This window comes from Gavia stellata, chromosome 3, assembly GCF_030936135.1.
Source record: "Gavia stellata isolate bGavSte3 chromosome 3, bGavSte3.hap2, whole genome shotgun sequence".
NCBI classification, from domain to species: domain Eukaryota; kingdom Metazoa; phylum Chordata; class Aves; order Gaviiformes; family Gaviidae; genus Gavia; species Gavia stellata.
The window spans coordinates 23084500-23099192 of record NC_082596.1 but is presented as its reverse complement, the minus strand read 5'-3'; the positions used below and the strand labels follow the sequence as shown (position 1 = coordinate 23099192).

The 14693-nt window shown below is 48.9% G+C and overlaps 1 protein-coding gene across 1 annotated transcript in view; it reads right to left on the bottom strand.

Moving 5' to 3' along the window:
- Positions 1-3610, bottom strand: part of AZIN1 (antizyme inhibitor 1) — a 29034-nt gene extending 25424 nt beyond the window's left edge. Inside the window, exon 1 of the mRNA XM_059835963.1 lies at positions 3420-3610. The gene's annotated coding sequence lies outside the window, so the exon portion shown is untranslated. The remainder of the gene's footprint in view (positions 1-3419) is intronic.
- Between the last annotated feature and the right edge of the window lie 11083 nt (positions 3611-14693).

Genomic DNA, 14693 nt, shown 5'->3' with positions numbered 1-14693 from the left:
TGAGCTAAAATATCCATGAACCAACCCTAAAAATCTAGCAATATGACGAACTCACATATTTACACCAACTGACAGACTCGCAGGCACCAAAGTTACTCTGGTCCACAAAAAAACCCAGCTATTCTTCTGTTACAATAGGCCTTTTCCAGATTAGGGACAGGGCATTGTGGCAAGGCAGTCCCCAGGGGAGAGCAGGTCCTGAAGGGTGTGCAGGTCCCTGAGGAATTCCCCTGTCAACCTTGCTCTTGCACTATATCAACAGCATCTTGAACTGAAATTTGCCATTATACCCAAATTAGTCCATTACACAATTAATCCTCCCTTTCAGGAAGGGACGGTCTTAATTCCCTTCCAGAGCACTCTGTCTCTCCTTTAACTGGAGAGATGGAATAATTTCCAGACCATAGAGCCCAGCATTGCTGGTAATACACACCTGCATCAGCCTTCCAGCACAGGGAGCAGCAAGAGGCACAAGCTGTTTGCCTGGGGATAGGCTGCAGCACTGAAAGGCGGTAAGCTTACCTCCAGTAAAACTGTCCCCACGGGAGAAACATTTCCATTGCTGTTCACCACTGAACAACACCCTCCCCCTCCCAAAGTCTTGTAAAGACCCCTCTTTTTCTGGGGTTTAACACCCTTCCCCCAGAGCTCAAGGCCCACCAAGAGGGATGGTGGGGGGCAGCAGGCTGGCTGGCTGTGGGGGGGGTCAGCCTATGGCAGAGCAGGCAGGGAAGGGAGCTCACCACAGCCTGAAGCACACGGGGAAGGGGCTGCCATGTCGCAAGCATCAGCCACAGCAGCAGCAGCATTGTTCACACGGTGACAGGAAGGAAAGAACTAGACTGGACCAGTCCAGACTGGAACAAACCCCTCCTACCATCACCATTATTCACAACCCCCACCTCCCCCCCAGAACTGATGCCTCCCACATTTATCCAGGGAAGAATAGCGGGCAAGTGCAATATCTTCAGAGCCAAAAATCCAGCAGCCAGGGTGGAAGCAGAAGTGGGGCAGCACTCCCTCCCCCCTCCCAACCCACCACCACACAGGAGACCCAGCCATGTCTTGCTGGGAGGGTAGGCAGGTCTAACCCGCTTTATCAGACACCACGTGCTGTTTTCGTTCAGGGCAGCGACATTCAACTGGGACTACACCGTCAAATCCTGCTCGGTCACTGGAGACTGCTGCAGAGGTCTGAAATGCAGCGCTTCTCCTGCCTACTGGTACATGTCAGCTGTGCAGGATTTTGCACTGCGGGAGACACACTTCAGAAAGGTTCAAATGAAGATTTAAGCTCACTTACTTCCCTCTTCACCACAACTGCGGTCTCCCCCCAGCACAAACACGCATCTTCTCAGGCTCTGAATGAGCCCAGACTTCTGACTGGAAAAGACCTGCCGTGCTGTCTAGTAATGAGCCACAACAGCATCCTCCTGGCTGCGCCAGCTGCCCCACATTCCTGCATTTGCACCATCCCCCTTACACACACATGAACCCCCCACTCCCACACTGTACTTCCAGATACCCTACAACTGGTAACAGGCACCTCTGCTGACCTCTCACCACTACAACCAGTAATGGGCACTTCTGCTGATCTCTCACCCAACAGGGAAATGCACTGCAGTGAGCACACTCAGGATACCCTGACATCCAGGTACACATGCTTTACACACAGGCACCCAGCCAGCAGCTGAGCAGTGACTGAACCCTCTTCTCCCTGCTTTCCAAAAGCCACCAGTACAGCAGTGGCCAACTGGACCACAAGTACCGGCAGAGGCAGCCAAGCCAAGGGGGTTGAGGCTCAACCAAGAGGCTTCCAGAAGGACTGGCAGCACCAAACCTGCTACTGCTACGCTAACAGACTGACCATGGGGAGCGAGAAAGCGTCTGTCCTTGAGATGACCAACAAACATGCCTGGCAAAGGGAGCAGACTGCTAACAAGAGGGAAAGGCTCCACTTTCCATACCCTGGAGGACCCCCCAGCCCCTCTGTGTGAAGGCAATTTGCCCCGTCATCCCAGCGCTCATCCCGGAAAGTGTCACTTGTGCAATGCCCTTACAACTTGTGCAGTGCCCTGACAGCTCGCGCTGCCGTCCTGCTCCTTGGCACGCCTCCCCATCCACCATGCCAAGGGAGACGGGGTGAGGCCTCGTGCAGGCACCCACAGGCACAGCTCAGGTGAGGGGGGAAAAAGGAGCGTGACAGCGGGAGCCCGGATGGATAGCCACGGTTAGAGACGCACAACATGGCCTCTGAGAAGCAGGCGAGCAGACACCACGGCCGTGCTACCAGCACTCCTCCAGCCCCTCTGCCTCCCGCCAGCCAGGCTGACCTCGAAGCCTGTCACACGGCTGCTCCCCCCGGGCCTGAGGGGGCTTCCTGCGTGCGGGTGCACCCAGGGGAAGGGATCCGCCGAGACCTGCACGGGAGTCAGTGCTCCCGAGCCCGGGCAGCTGCCACAGGGCGAGGGGACGGCACGCCGGGGTCCGGGGAGCCCCGCTCCTGAGGGGTCCAGGCGGGGACGCCCCTCGCCCCCTCCCCCGGAAAAGGCACACTGCGAGAGGTAGCAACGCCCAGCGGGAACGGGTCTCCCGCCGCGGGGCACTGCCCCGGCTGCTGAGGGGGAAAACACCGCACAGCCCCCCTCCGCAGGAATCCGCCATGTTAGGGCGGCCGCCGAGCCCCCGCTCCCGCTCCCCGCGGGGCCGGCGGCCCCACCGCCCTCCCGCGCCCTGCGGGGTTGGGGGACAAGGGGGAACGGCGGTCCGGGCGCAGCCCTCGCCCCGGTTCCCGGCCTCCCCCTCCCGCCTCGCCGCCTCTCACACGCAGGGCTGTCCGCCATGTTAGCGCGGCGGCCGCTGACCCCCTCCGCCACCGCCGCCCTCCGGGGCGCGGGGGACCCCGGCTCCCACCCGCTCGCCCGCCCCCCGGGCGGCGGCCCCGCATCGCCCGGCGCCTCGCTGCGCGCCGGGGAGAGGGGGAGCCTCGCCTCCGACTCATCCCGCCGCTCTCCATCTGCCGCCGCCGGTGGCAGCCGGTCTCGCCCCACGCCGCCGGGCGAAAGGAGAAAGGGCAGCGGGAGGAACCGGCCCCCTCCCCCTCCCCGACCGGCACCGCCACGGCGGCTGGCGGCGGTGCTGCCCGCCGGGCACCCCGCCGCCCTTCCCGGGTGCCGCGGCCCCCGCTCCCCCTCCGCTCCTTGTACTGGGAGCAACAGGGGCCTGCCCCTCCCCAAGCCCCAGGCAGAGGAGAGCTCCTTCCACTCCCTCCCGCTGCCGGTGTCAAGGGACGCCCCGGCCCGCACCGGGGCTCAGGGTGGGCGTCGCCGCCTCCCTCCCGCCCGCCGCCTCCCCCGCAGCGGGAGCCCCGGCCCGGCGGGGAGGCCGAGGGCGCCGGGACCCCCGGCACCGGTACTCACGTGAGATAACGGCCCGAAAGATTTGGTAAATCGTCTTCTCTTTTTAGGCGGAATTTTTAAAGAGGGATGTGGGAACCTACAGCAGAAATACAGGCGGCGGCAGCGGCGCCTTCCAGGGCCATAGGCTGCGGGGGCGACCGGCGGGGGAAGCGCAGCGCAGCGCTGGGACGAGAGGGCACAGGCAAAGAGAGACAGAGCCGGAGCGGGCCGGGGGCGCGGGGCTGCGGCAGCTGGGGGCGAAGGCGGGAGCGCGGCCACCGGGCGGCGAGGCGAGCGGCGAGGCGAGGAGAAGGGGCCGCCGCAGGCAGCGCTCTTATAGGGCGGGCGGGCGGGGAGGGACCCGGCGCCACGCGTCACCGCACCGCGGGGCGGGAGGCGCCGCCGCCGAGGCCACCCCCCCCTTCCCCCCTCCCCGCGGCGGGCCGGGGCGCGAGTGGCGTTGGGCGGGCATGCGCCGAGCGCCGCCGGCGGGCAGGAGGACGCCGCCAGCGCTACCGCCACCGCCGCCCCGGGCCCCGCCGCCCAAAATGGAGGAGGCGCGGCGGCCCCGCGCTGTTGCCGGGGCCGAACCAGGTGCAGGTGCGAGTGCGGGCAGGACGGGGCTGGGCCCGGGCCCGGGGGACGCGACCCGCCCCGCCCCGCCCCGCCCCGCCCGGCGAGGCTGGTGTCCCCGGCGGGCCGCCCTCCCTGGCTAGCACCGTGGGTGCTGCAGGAGAGGCGGGGGTCTTTCTGTAGTTCCTGACCAAAGGCAAGGCTGGGACCACGTAGGGCTCAACTACAGGCGTCCCTCAGGATCCAGGCCACGCGGTGACCCGCATGGGACGTCATACGGAACTTGAAGCTGCGTTTCAGTAATGGTTTCCACAAAACCAAGAGCTGTCCTGTGTCACTACAGCTTTGAGCAGGTGGGAAAAGAAAACAGGTCTTCATGGGCAGTCAGAAGCCTTGTTCACCGAGTTAACAGCAGCCTAGTAGCTCAGGCTGGTTCACTGAGCAGTGGTAAGCTGTTAATAACGCTTACTGGAGGAGGCTAGTCACACTGCGCACCTGGCAGCCTCAGTCGTGAATTTTGGACCTTCAAGACTCCCATAAGTAAATATGTGAACCGAATGCTTCAGCTGACCCATCTGTTTGTGCACAGAGTTTCAGTGAAGCACCCGGACATCTTCAGCACATCCCAAAGCCTTCAGCGCTTTTCAGCCACTCGGAGATCAGGTGCCTGTTAAAGGTCACAAAATTGTTCCATGGTGGAGCTGAGGGTGAACCCTGATCTGCCAGCCCCAGTCTGCCGTGTCAACTTTACCAAGCCACACAGGGCTGGTTTTTTAAAAAACTCATTTCAGTAGTCACAATTCTTTCAGGACACTAAAATACATAGATATCCAGTTCACCAAGACCCACCAAAATATACTTGTTCTGGCAAGTAATTGTTCATCTCAGGGCACATTAATTTTCTTTTTAAAAAGGTATGTTAGTACAGTTTGGATATATTTTTTTCCAAAGCAAAGCTGGGTTTTTTTAGTTTTACAGCAGAGACAATTTAGAAAAGCGGTGAATAGATACACACCTGTCATCTCTTCAGAAATAAAACAAGACTGACGTTCCACAGTGTGCAGGGATGGAGTTAGTTTACTCTTTTCATGTGTTGTCACCTTCTCTTTTGCAAATCATTTTAAATGAGGAGGAAGTGAACTGACAAATATATGCAGTCTCATTACAGTGTCTCATCTTTCCTGATAACAGTGCTAGTAGGTTATGGATGAAGTCAGTAAAAGCAGGCACATTGATTAGAAAGTCAGAAGACCTCTCACATACATTTGCAACAAACCCTGCATTGAGGACTAAAAATGGAGTGGTTTACACTGCTGTTTTCTCAGATATGTTCTGTACCGCACCCTTCATCTGTGACTTGCCTGTTCATTTGGGTTCCTATTCCAGAATGCAAGCGCAGGAGGAGGAATCAGAGTATATAAAAACAAAACCCAACAAACCAAACCAAAAAAGGTATAGAGAGATAGGAAGAGAGATCTGGGCAGAGCTTGGACACAACACAATAAATGTGAATCATTAACAGACAAAGAAAGGAGGAAGGGTTAGAGGGGAGGACAAAGGTTATAGTGACATACACAGAGGAGCAATCCAGAAAGGTGTATTCTTTGGGAAGGTAGATTTTTTAAAACACATTTTTGGAAGGGATTTAAAGTAGGAAAAGGACTTGACTAGTTTGGAGGCATTTAGGTACAGCCAAAAAGTGATCCAGTAGGGAAAAGGCAAAGGATAAATCAATACAAGTTCTATGTAGAACTATGCATTTTATCTATGTTCTCCTGATGGTAATATGCGAAGGTATGCCAGTGATATACAAGTGATGTAACTGCCACACCAGTTACTGTCACTTCATCTACATTCATCTTCCCAGAGGGGTTTTTGTTTTGGTAGATAGGGGGTGTTTTTGAAATTCATATTGGGAGTAAGAAAACAGATGGACTATTTAAGAGGAGAGGACAGTCACGTAGGACAGGAAAAAGAACTTCAGTTTGATATGCAATTAATTGGGGGCACTGTCAGCTATTTTAAAAACGTATGGAGGGAGGGAGGATTTCCTGGTCATATGGAGGAAGCAACACTTGAAAACAGAAACATAAACTTCATCCTCTCAAATCTACTGGAAAAAAAAAAAAAAGAGTGGCACACTGTTTGGGAGAGTACAAGACTGAACTGTGTAGTCACTATATACAAAATGAGAAAAAATTGATGGATGAATGCTTTATACAGTGTTTCCACTACCACTGGTGGTATTAATGCAGAACTAGAAAACTGATGCCACAGCTCAATGTATATGTATTTTTAGTATAGTGCTACACAAAACAGCAGTCCTGTTTTGTCTGGAGAGGCAAAATGTAGAAAGCTAACACAAAATTTCCTTCTGCTTCATTAACAGTTCTCTGCACTCAGTTTTAATAGTTGGATTCCTAACCTTGTATGGCTTCATATGCACAATATATTTCACGGATTACTAGAGTAACAATTCACGTTTTGTTCTCCAAAGATAAAAAGGCAGCAGAGCACAAAATACATGTCCAGCCCCGAGTTTTCCTTACTTCCAACTCTGAGCCACTTCTACCACATTTCCTTTTTTTTTGCCTCCACATTTTCTTTTCAGCACTGTTCACAGTTGGATGTATACAAAATCAGGTGTTACCCCTATGACGCAGATAAACCAGAGCAGGAAAGACACCCTTCCCCACCTCGACTTTTGGAGTGTAAAAAATACTCACTGGTGAGGCAACCCAGCGATCAGGAGCTTCAAATTGGTTTGGACAGATGTCTGAAGGCTGCATAGCCCCATGACCTTCCCCGCTAATCCCAAGTATTTCCTTCTCTTTATGTCTTCCTAGGGGCTACCTCTTCTCTCCTCTGGTTCTCCCATTTCCTCTCCCTCTCTGATGAACCCTCTATCACCAGGCGTCAGCAGCAGGGTCGCATTCCGCTCCTGCAGGTGAGAGAATGAGATTATTTCCTCCTCCATCTCCTCTTCCTCTTCCCCCACTGCTGCCAACTCCTGCAGCAGTCAGTGTTTTTTCTTAAAGCCTCAGGTGCAGGAATTATGTGATTACACAGGAATTTAATCTTCCATTGAGAATAAAATGTCCCTAGCTACTGAAAACTCAGCGCAACAGAAGACACACAAATAACGATCCACCTTTGGATGTAGGGAAAAGGTTGCTTCAATTTCTGAATGCTTGAACTTGACAATATGGTCCCTCTCCTGGCTCCTCTTACACGCAGCAGCACTCAGTGCCGGGTATAGGCAACAATCTGTAGCCGTCCAGTCGGAGCACCCAGCTGTTGTGGTGGGAGGAAAGAATCAGTCCAAATTGCATTTTTGTCTGAGCTGCTTGGGGCAGGAATGCTCGTGCACAGGGCAGAGGCACAAGAAGAAGAAAATTAAGGCTGTGACAGCTCTGGATTCCTCGTGCCCACAATGCTGTAGAAATACTAGAGTTCAAATAGCCTCTCTTTTTAGTAAAACGACCTGTATAAATAGGACCTTGTGGAAGTAATATCAATTGATACTCTGATCTTCAGACCTTTTTCATTGCTGCATAGTTTGGAGCTATCGCTGTTGCTGTCCTGTTGACAGAAATACTGATAACCAGCTGGAGGAATGATTCATAATTATTAAAAGCTCAGAGGTGGTGGGAGGAAAGACATCTCTGCCTTAACTCACACGGAGCAGTCACCTCTTGCCTATATTTACTGAATCGTTTGCTGGATCAAAACAACTGGGGCAGAAATAAGGTCCCAACTTTCTAGTATGGATTAGTTTGGTTTCAGAAGAAGAGTGAATTTAAGTGTAATTTCTATGGAGGATAGTTACAGAATAGATCTCATACTGGTGCTAAGTTGTTTATACAAAGTGAATGGAAACAGCAGCTCAAAGCACTATATAAACATATAACAAGTAAGTAAAATTAAAACGGGTTTGTTTTACAAAATCAAAGGTAGAAGGAAAGAGCAAGAGAAAATTCAGCCTTGGTTTAGGAGTATCCAGCAATATACCATAACCTCCTTTCAGTCCAATGCTAGAATGTTTTCACCTCCAAAAAATCTAGACTGGATGGGCAGAGACTAAAAGAAAGTGACTGTGAACTAAATATCTGAGCTACTAAATAAGGACTATTAAAGGGAATATTCAAATAGGAGAATTACTTGAGAGTCTAGCCACCCACATGCCTACTCCACATTAACTGGTAAAGAAAACTCAAAAGTTTTAAGTATCTGCAACAGGATGTGGACTTTTTACTGTTAGGAAATGTGCCCATGTCCAGCCCAGGTTAGAAATTACTTGGGCTCATTACATGATAGATATTGAGTTGTGTATTAATCACACCCATTCTAGTTCCTGCTATCTACGTGTCATGGATCATCACTAAAACCTGAAGGATCAGCTGGAGGCTGAGGGTTAGGCCTCCGTGGAATTTTTCATTTCTCATCACAAATATCTCTGGATCAGAGAAGAGGCATGGGGTTTCCCTCTGCAGATAAACAGGAGGCAGTGGTTCCCAGAAGAGTGAACTAGTCAGCAGCAGTTAAGACTATACCAACTTTAAAATGCAACAATCCAAACACGAAAGCTGGATAAAGTGGTCTGTGTACTACGCAAGGAGGTTAAAAATGTGCATATCATGTGCCGTTACTGGTGATTACTGAAAGGGGAGATTCTTTTTTATTAAGTCTTTTGGAATGAATACTCTCTTTGTTGTTGTTTGTTGCATTTGCAAGGGGGTTTTGTTCCCAGATGTTTATTCTCAGCCTTGTAGTTCTTGTGTAAGTAGTCTTCCCCAGATGTGGTCTGGGGAATAATTAAGAGTGTTTTCAGGCTGCTTGGCTTGCTAGTTGTCCTTGTCACCCACCTTCCAGCTTTCCAAACATGCATGTGTTCTTGTGATTTCTAGACACAGTATCCAGCCGCAGCCCCCAGTCTTGCTGAGCTTCCCCTGGCTGGTAGGGCATTTCGTCAAGAGTGAAGACTCATAGTCGTCAAGAGGAAGATTTACAGCTAACCCCTGGAGAAGCACTTTCCACTTGTCAATGTCTTTCATCACCCTCCCAGCTCTGAGAGGTGGCGGTGATCTCCCCCTTGTCATCCAAGAGCAGCAAGAAGGAAAGTGGTCTCTTGAGATTGCACTCCAGCACCATCTGAGATGCCTCCAAATGTGCGCCTGCATTTTCTGCTTCATTGGCAATATTGTCTCACACATTTTTGGGATGAGAGAACCACAAGTCAAGGCAGAGGCCTTTCCCACCAGGGCGAAAGGGGCAGGATTCTTAGACAGACAAAACCCGAGCAAAGTCACTGCTTTCAAAGCAAGTGACAACACATTTGAAAAAAAAATATTTGACCTATTCAAGATAAATTCTGTTTACTTTGCTTGCATGAATAGAGTTGGTAATGTTAGCAGGAGGAAGATGAGCAGAATGTGGCACTACTTGCTTCCCTCTGCATTTGAATTTTCTGTAACATGTGCATTCTTCGCTTAGAAGTTGACAGACCTTTTCAAAAAGAACTTTTTTTTTTTTTTCCATAAAAAGCAGAAAACCCATAGATGATAGGCTGGCAGTACTGACCAGCATGGAATAATTACTTCTGTAACACAGTTAAGAGCATACAGAAGGATCTGCAGGATCCATGTCATGTACATATAGGAATGAACAGGCTCTGGACTTGTGCATTTGGTTGTCACACCACTGCAGTAGTGTTGCTGTTGCTACTCGGGGCCTTCAAACAGGTGGCCTGTCAACATGCTTTTGAGTCCCTAATTGTATGCAGCCAAGTTTGAACTTCACCTCTAGGAAACTGTGTTTGTGTACCTGCCGCGCTTTCTATCTCGGGGCTGGGCCTTAACTCTAAGATTTGTAGCTTGCAATTTCTTTTTCCAGGCTCAGCCTTTCTGTGGTCCTCAAAAATGGGGAAGGAAATCCCTTTTTAATTTTGTTGCCATTAAGATCCCTGATCTTGTTTAGGACTTAAGCCACTGCTGTTTCAAGAATGTGGGGCAACCTCCTGGATCAGGCATAACATTGTTGGAAGTGAAACAGTAGCAATGGGTATCATCTGCTGAGGATACTGTGTCAGTGCTATCCCCTGGCTTTGCTATTGCCAGCCAGATTTGCAGAACCAATAGGGAAGTTAGCAAAGCAAAGCAACTAGGGCTGGGTTATTTTTATAACACTCCCATTTCCTCACAGCTGGCCAACATAGTCAGTACCTTCCAAATCTGACCAGCTTAAAATACAAGTGAAAACTGAACATGAAGCAAGCACCATGCAAGGCTGGGGCAGTGTCTTCTGGTTAGTACCCAAACCTCTTTGTCATGCCCCGTTTCAGCTGCAGGAATGTATGGCCCAGTGTGCACACTTAAACCAGAAGACCTAAGTGCTAAGCCAGAAGATCTCAGCTAGTTTTAACACCTCCAAAACTCCAAGGCAAGACCCCAAGGAAGACATTGTGCAGGCAGCAGGGTTACGCACAGCCAGGAAGCCCCCAGGAGCAGCGGGGGCTGCAGATGGGGCCCTGCTGTGTCACTGCGGAGCAGGAGGACCAAACTCCTGAGAGCTGCTGAGCTAAGCCCAGCCTTCAGCCCCAGGCAGTCCTCAGGGCTCTCAACCCTCTCCCAGCCATGGTGTCCCACCGAGGCCATGCCTCTGCTGCCCACCTCCCTGCATACAGGTCCTGGCCCAGTGAACAGCAAACTGCCCAGCCCTTCTGAGTTCAACCACTGCAAGGTGGAGAGAGACAGTCTTCTTCAAGGAACTATAACTGGTACCAGTAAGCATGCTGTGGTGGCTGCCCGCTGCCTACTTACCCTGTGTTCACTCATGAAAAACACCGCTGAAACTAGTCTTTGGCCATTAACTTTGCCTGGTGCTTCAAGACTGGGATTTGGGTTTTTTTTTTTTTTGTTAAAGATCATTTTCCAAAGGGACAGGTAATTGCTGCTCCTTCTTGAATTTCTTGTTATATCTCGTTTTCTTGCATATTTTAGAATTTGTTTCCCCTCTTCTCCACTGCCTGGAAGTGTGGGGCAGGGACCCAGCACAGCACTGGGGATGCTGCTGCAGTCCCACAGCTGAGCTGGACACCCCAAAAGCTCAGATGCCACTGGAGCCAGAGGGAGAGGTGGCTGCCCAAACGTCATTCATCACGGGAAAGAAATGCCTAAAGCAGCGTGTATTTAAGGTTACTGCCTCCCACGTGGTCCTTTACTCTGGACATCCCAATGTTTTTCTAGTCATGTAGCAGGGCTTTGGGCTTATGTTTACTCTGAGAAGCTAAGTAAATGTTTACCATTTTCTGTAATAGAAGCAAAGTTTAAACGAATGATTATAATAATATGTAGAAACTGTGTTTCTGAGATTTTACCACATGTAAACACAATCATAAGCGTAATCAATGTCAATTACTTCCTTTTAATTCTCAGGCAAAGATTGCTTTTAAATACCACACCAGATTTGACACGGCCAAAGATAAATGGAATGCAATTAGTTCTACTATTTGCTTTGATGATATGCTAAATTATTTCTTACAACAGACCATTTATTATCCAAAGCTAATGGTTATACTCTTGCATTTAACAAGTCTAATATATTGTAAACCGTGGCAAACTGATAAGTTTCAAATTGAGATATTAACATCTAGGAAAAAAAGTCATTCCATGAATGAGTTTCACCTAATAAATCCTTGTCAATGCCCAGGTCATAATTTTCAAAAAGAAATCTTAAACTGCAAGAATTTTGTATGTATTTCTCATCATTGCATAAATAAAAAATCTTAATTATGCTGCCTCTTAGTGATTTACATTCACTTAATGAATATATATTCTTCAGGAAAATGACTGAATATAAATGTTCTTATGGCATTTTTAACATAATTACCTTTATAATTGCTAACAAGACCTTTCACAAGACTTGCATTCACCTATACTGAGGCATCTGTTGCACTGAAAAGCCATGGAATTGTTTGAATGCTCATGTAATGTACTGAAAAATAAGTTACTCAGAATTCATGCAAGAAGACCAGAGACGTTAATTAGCTTTGCCTCCATCATTATGCCCTCCAACAAACAACAAACTAATACAATAACAAGAAAGTGAATCCATACAACTAGACTTTCACATCTGCGACAGGAATTCTTCAGACCATTTCCTGGGAATTTGTTAAAATAAGATGATCTTCTAGTACCTAACTCAAACAATTATTACATTTCCCCACCCCCTAAAATTTATCATGAGCTTATCACGGTAATTGCAAATTAATGAAGAGAGTATAGTCCCTGACAATACAAATATTTGATCTTATGAATTGTTAGCCCTTATGCTGCAACATTGCTTGCCGTGGAGCTTACCCAGCTGTGCTGCAGATTTCCATTATCACCCCTTTCCTTCAGTATATGCCTTGTTTATGTGGACCTAATCCAGCTGAGGAATGTAAATGTCTTTTACAAAATAAAAAGCTGAAAACAGGTAGCAGCAGAGCACCTGATCCCAGAAATCGTATTTTGGCTGAAAACGTAAGTGCCTGGACTTAAGGAAAAATGACTTCTGCAAATTTTACCATTTCTGCAAGGCACTAAAGCTACCTTGTGAATGTCAGGCTTTGATATTTTGATGCCTTTTGAAATTCCACGGTGGCAAAGCAGGGTACACATAAAATACCAGAGCTCCAAGACTGTGGCAAGTCTTCATGTAGAGTTAACTGCTACAGTGGAAAGAGTATTGAGTTTTTTAATGTGCCGCACTACACTGACAGCCTCAAGTATTTGAAAAAAAAAGGAGCAACATAAAATTATCACAGGGGCTTTAAAAATTCAACTGTAAGATTTATAAAAAAATAATTTTTTCCTATTTTTCACCCATATTCAAATTTCCTCCTACCATCAAAGGATAGGTCTGTCCCACCTTGGTTTTCTTTATTCCAGGTTTCAAAATAATACAGGCACAGAAAATTCTGGTGGTTATTTAGAGAAAATTCTTCCCTTTCATAACATGAGGGGTTACAGAAGGGGGCATTTAATTCCCCTTTCTGTGGTTACCTTAATAACAACAAGCCAGGCCCTGGGCCACCTACACCAGGGTGCTCTGCCCCAATTCCTCCTTCTTGACCTGCCTCCTCCCAAACCCCTCTTTGCTCTCCCAGTCCTTCTCTCATCCCTTTTCCACCCCTGCCTGGCTGCAGCCCCACCAGGCATATCTCTAGTCTCACACCTTTCTGCAATTCCCCTAATGTTTCTTCTTCCTTCTGTTTATCTAATTCCTCAGGGATCTTTTCTCATCCTAGTACCTTTCCCCATTTTCTGACCTCCACGTTTTCTTACTCCTTGTTGTGCAGGGGACTCTTCTTCTCAGTAGTTTAACCCCTCTGAAGATGATAGGAAGAGGTGATCACTAGGGATAAAGGCAAACTCAGAAAATATATCAGTGTTTCGTGATGAACACTTAAAAACACCTCAAACACCTTATTGTTCTCAGTAAAATCTTAAAAATTAGCCACATGGATTGTCCCTTCTGCCAAGGACTACATGGAAATGGGCATGTAAGGGCATCTTAGCATTTTTCCTGAAGAAGAAAAGAAATGGACTATACATTCAAATCATCCTTCTTATTCTGCTGTCCATACAATGTGTTCATAACTCTGTTCACCTTGAATAAAAATGGCAACTGCAACAGGGACATTTGACATGGGTAACCTCACCTGCAGGACCACAGCTAGGATGCTGCTGTGTTTGGTACCTTTTAGTCTAAAGCTTTGTCTCATTATTGTTTCTGTAAGCCGTCTGGTTTCTAAATTCTGGTCAGAAGAATATTCCCATCATCCAGATGACATCCTGTCTCCTGCCAACCTTTTGTCTGGGATAACATTTCCTTGAGATTCTCCATCTTCATAAAAGAGCCCTCAACAAACTCTGCATGACTGGGCCAGGGCTGCCTGAAACAGCAAGCTCCGCTTCTCTGCTGCAAAACTCCATAGTACATACTCATCACCCCTGCATTTATCACAGCAAGATTCATAAAGATTTTTGACAGATGATACATGGCTTCTAAACTTCAATTTTCCAACAGAAATACCAGAAAGCAGCAGGCAGTTTCTTCTTTTTCAGTTTGAGGGAAGGCTACAGAGGCCGATAGTAGCAGCCTATCATTGCAGCAAAGGCAATCCATCATATTTGCAGTATGTTCCCCTTGGCTACAGTTGGATACAGCTCTGTGATTTTTGCACTCCAAAATCTCTGCGTTTCTCCAGGGTAGCTCCTGCCTTCTTCTAGGGAGTCATGTTAGAAGTCCCACCTGCAGCAGGTCTTGCTTTCAGCTCTTTCTTCCAGGTAGAAAGGATTTATCTAGCAAATAGAGTCCTCTACTTTTGGTGGGAGGGCACTGGATAAAACACACATCGTTTCTATCCGCAGCAGATTGGCTGCTTGCACCGAGATAGGCATCAGCATGAGCTCAGTGATCATCTGCTCTGTTTAGCCAGAGAGCAATGGCTTGGACCAGCTGCAGGGCTGCCTCCTCCCTCGCCAGCCCTTGGCAGGCTCCTGTGGGCAAGGGATGTTAGGGGACACGAGGAGAACCTGGGGTTGTGGAGAAGGAGGGAGATGGGGATGTGATAGCGTGAGCTAGGATTTCTGCATTATGAAAAATAAGGCACAAATCATGGGAAGCAGACGTGGTTCCTGCTGCTGTCCATGCAGCAAATTGTCTCTTCCCACCACA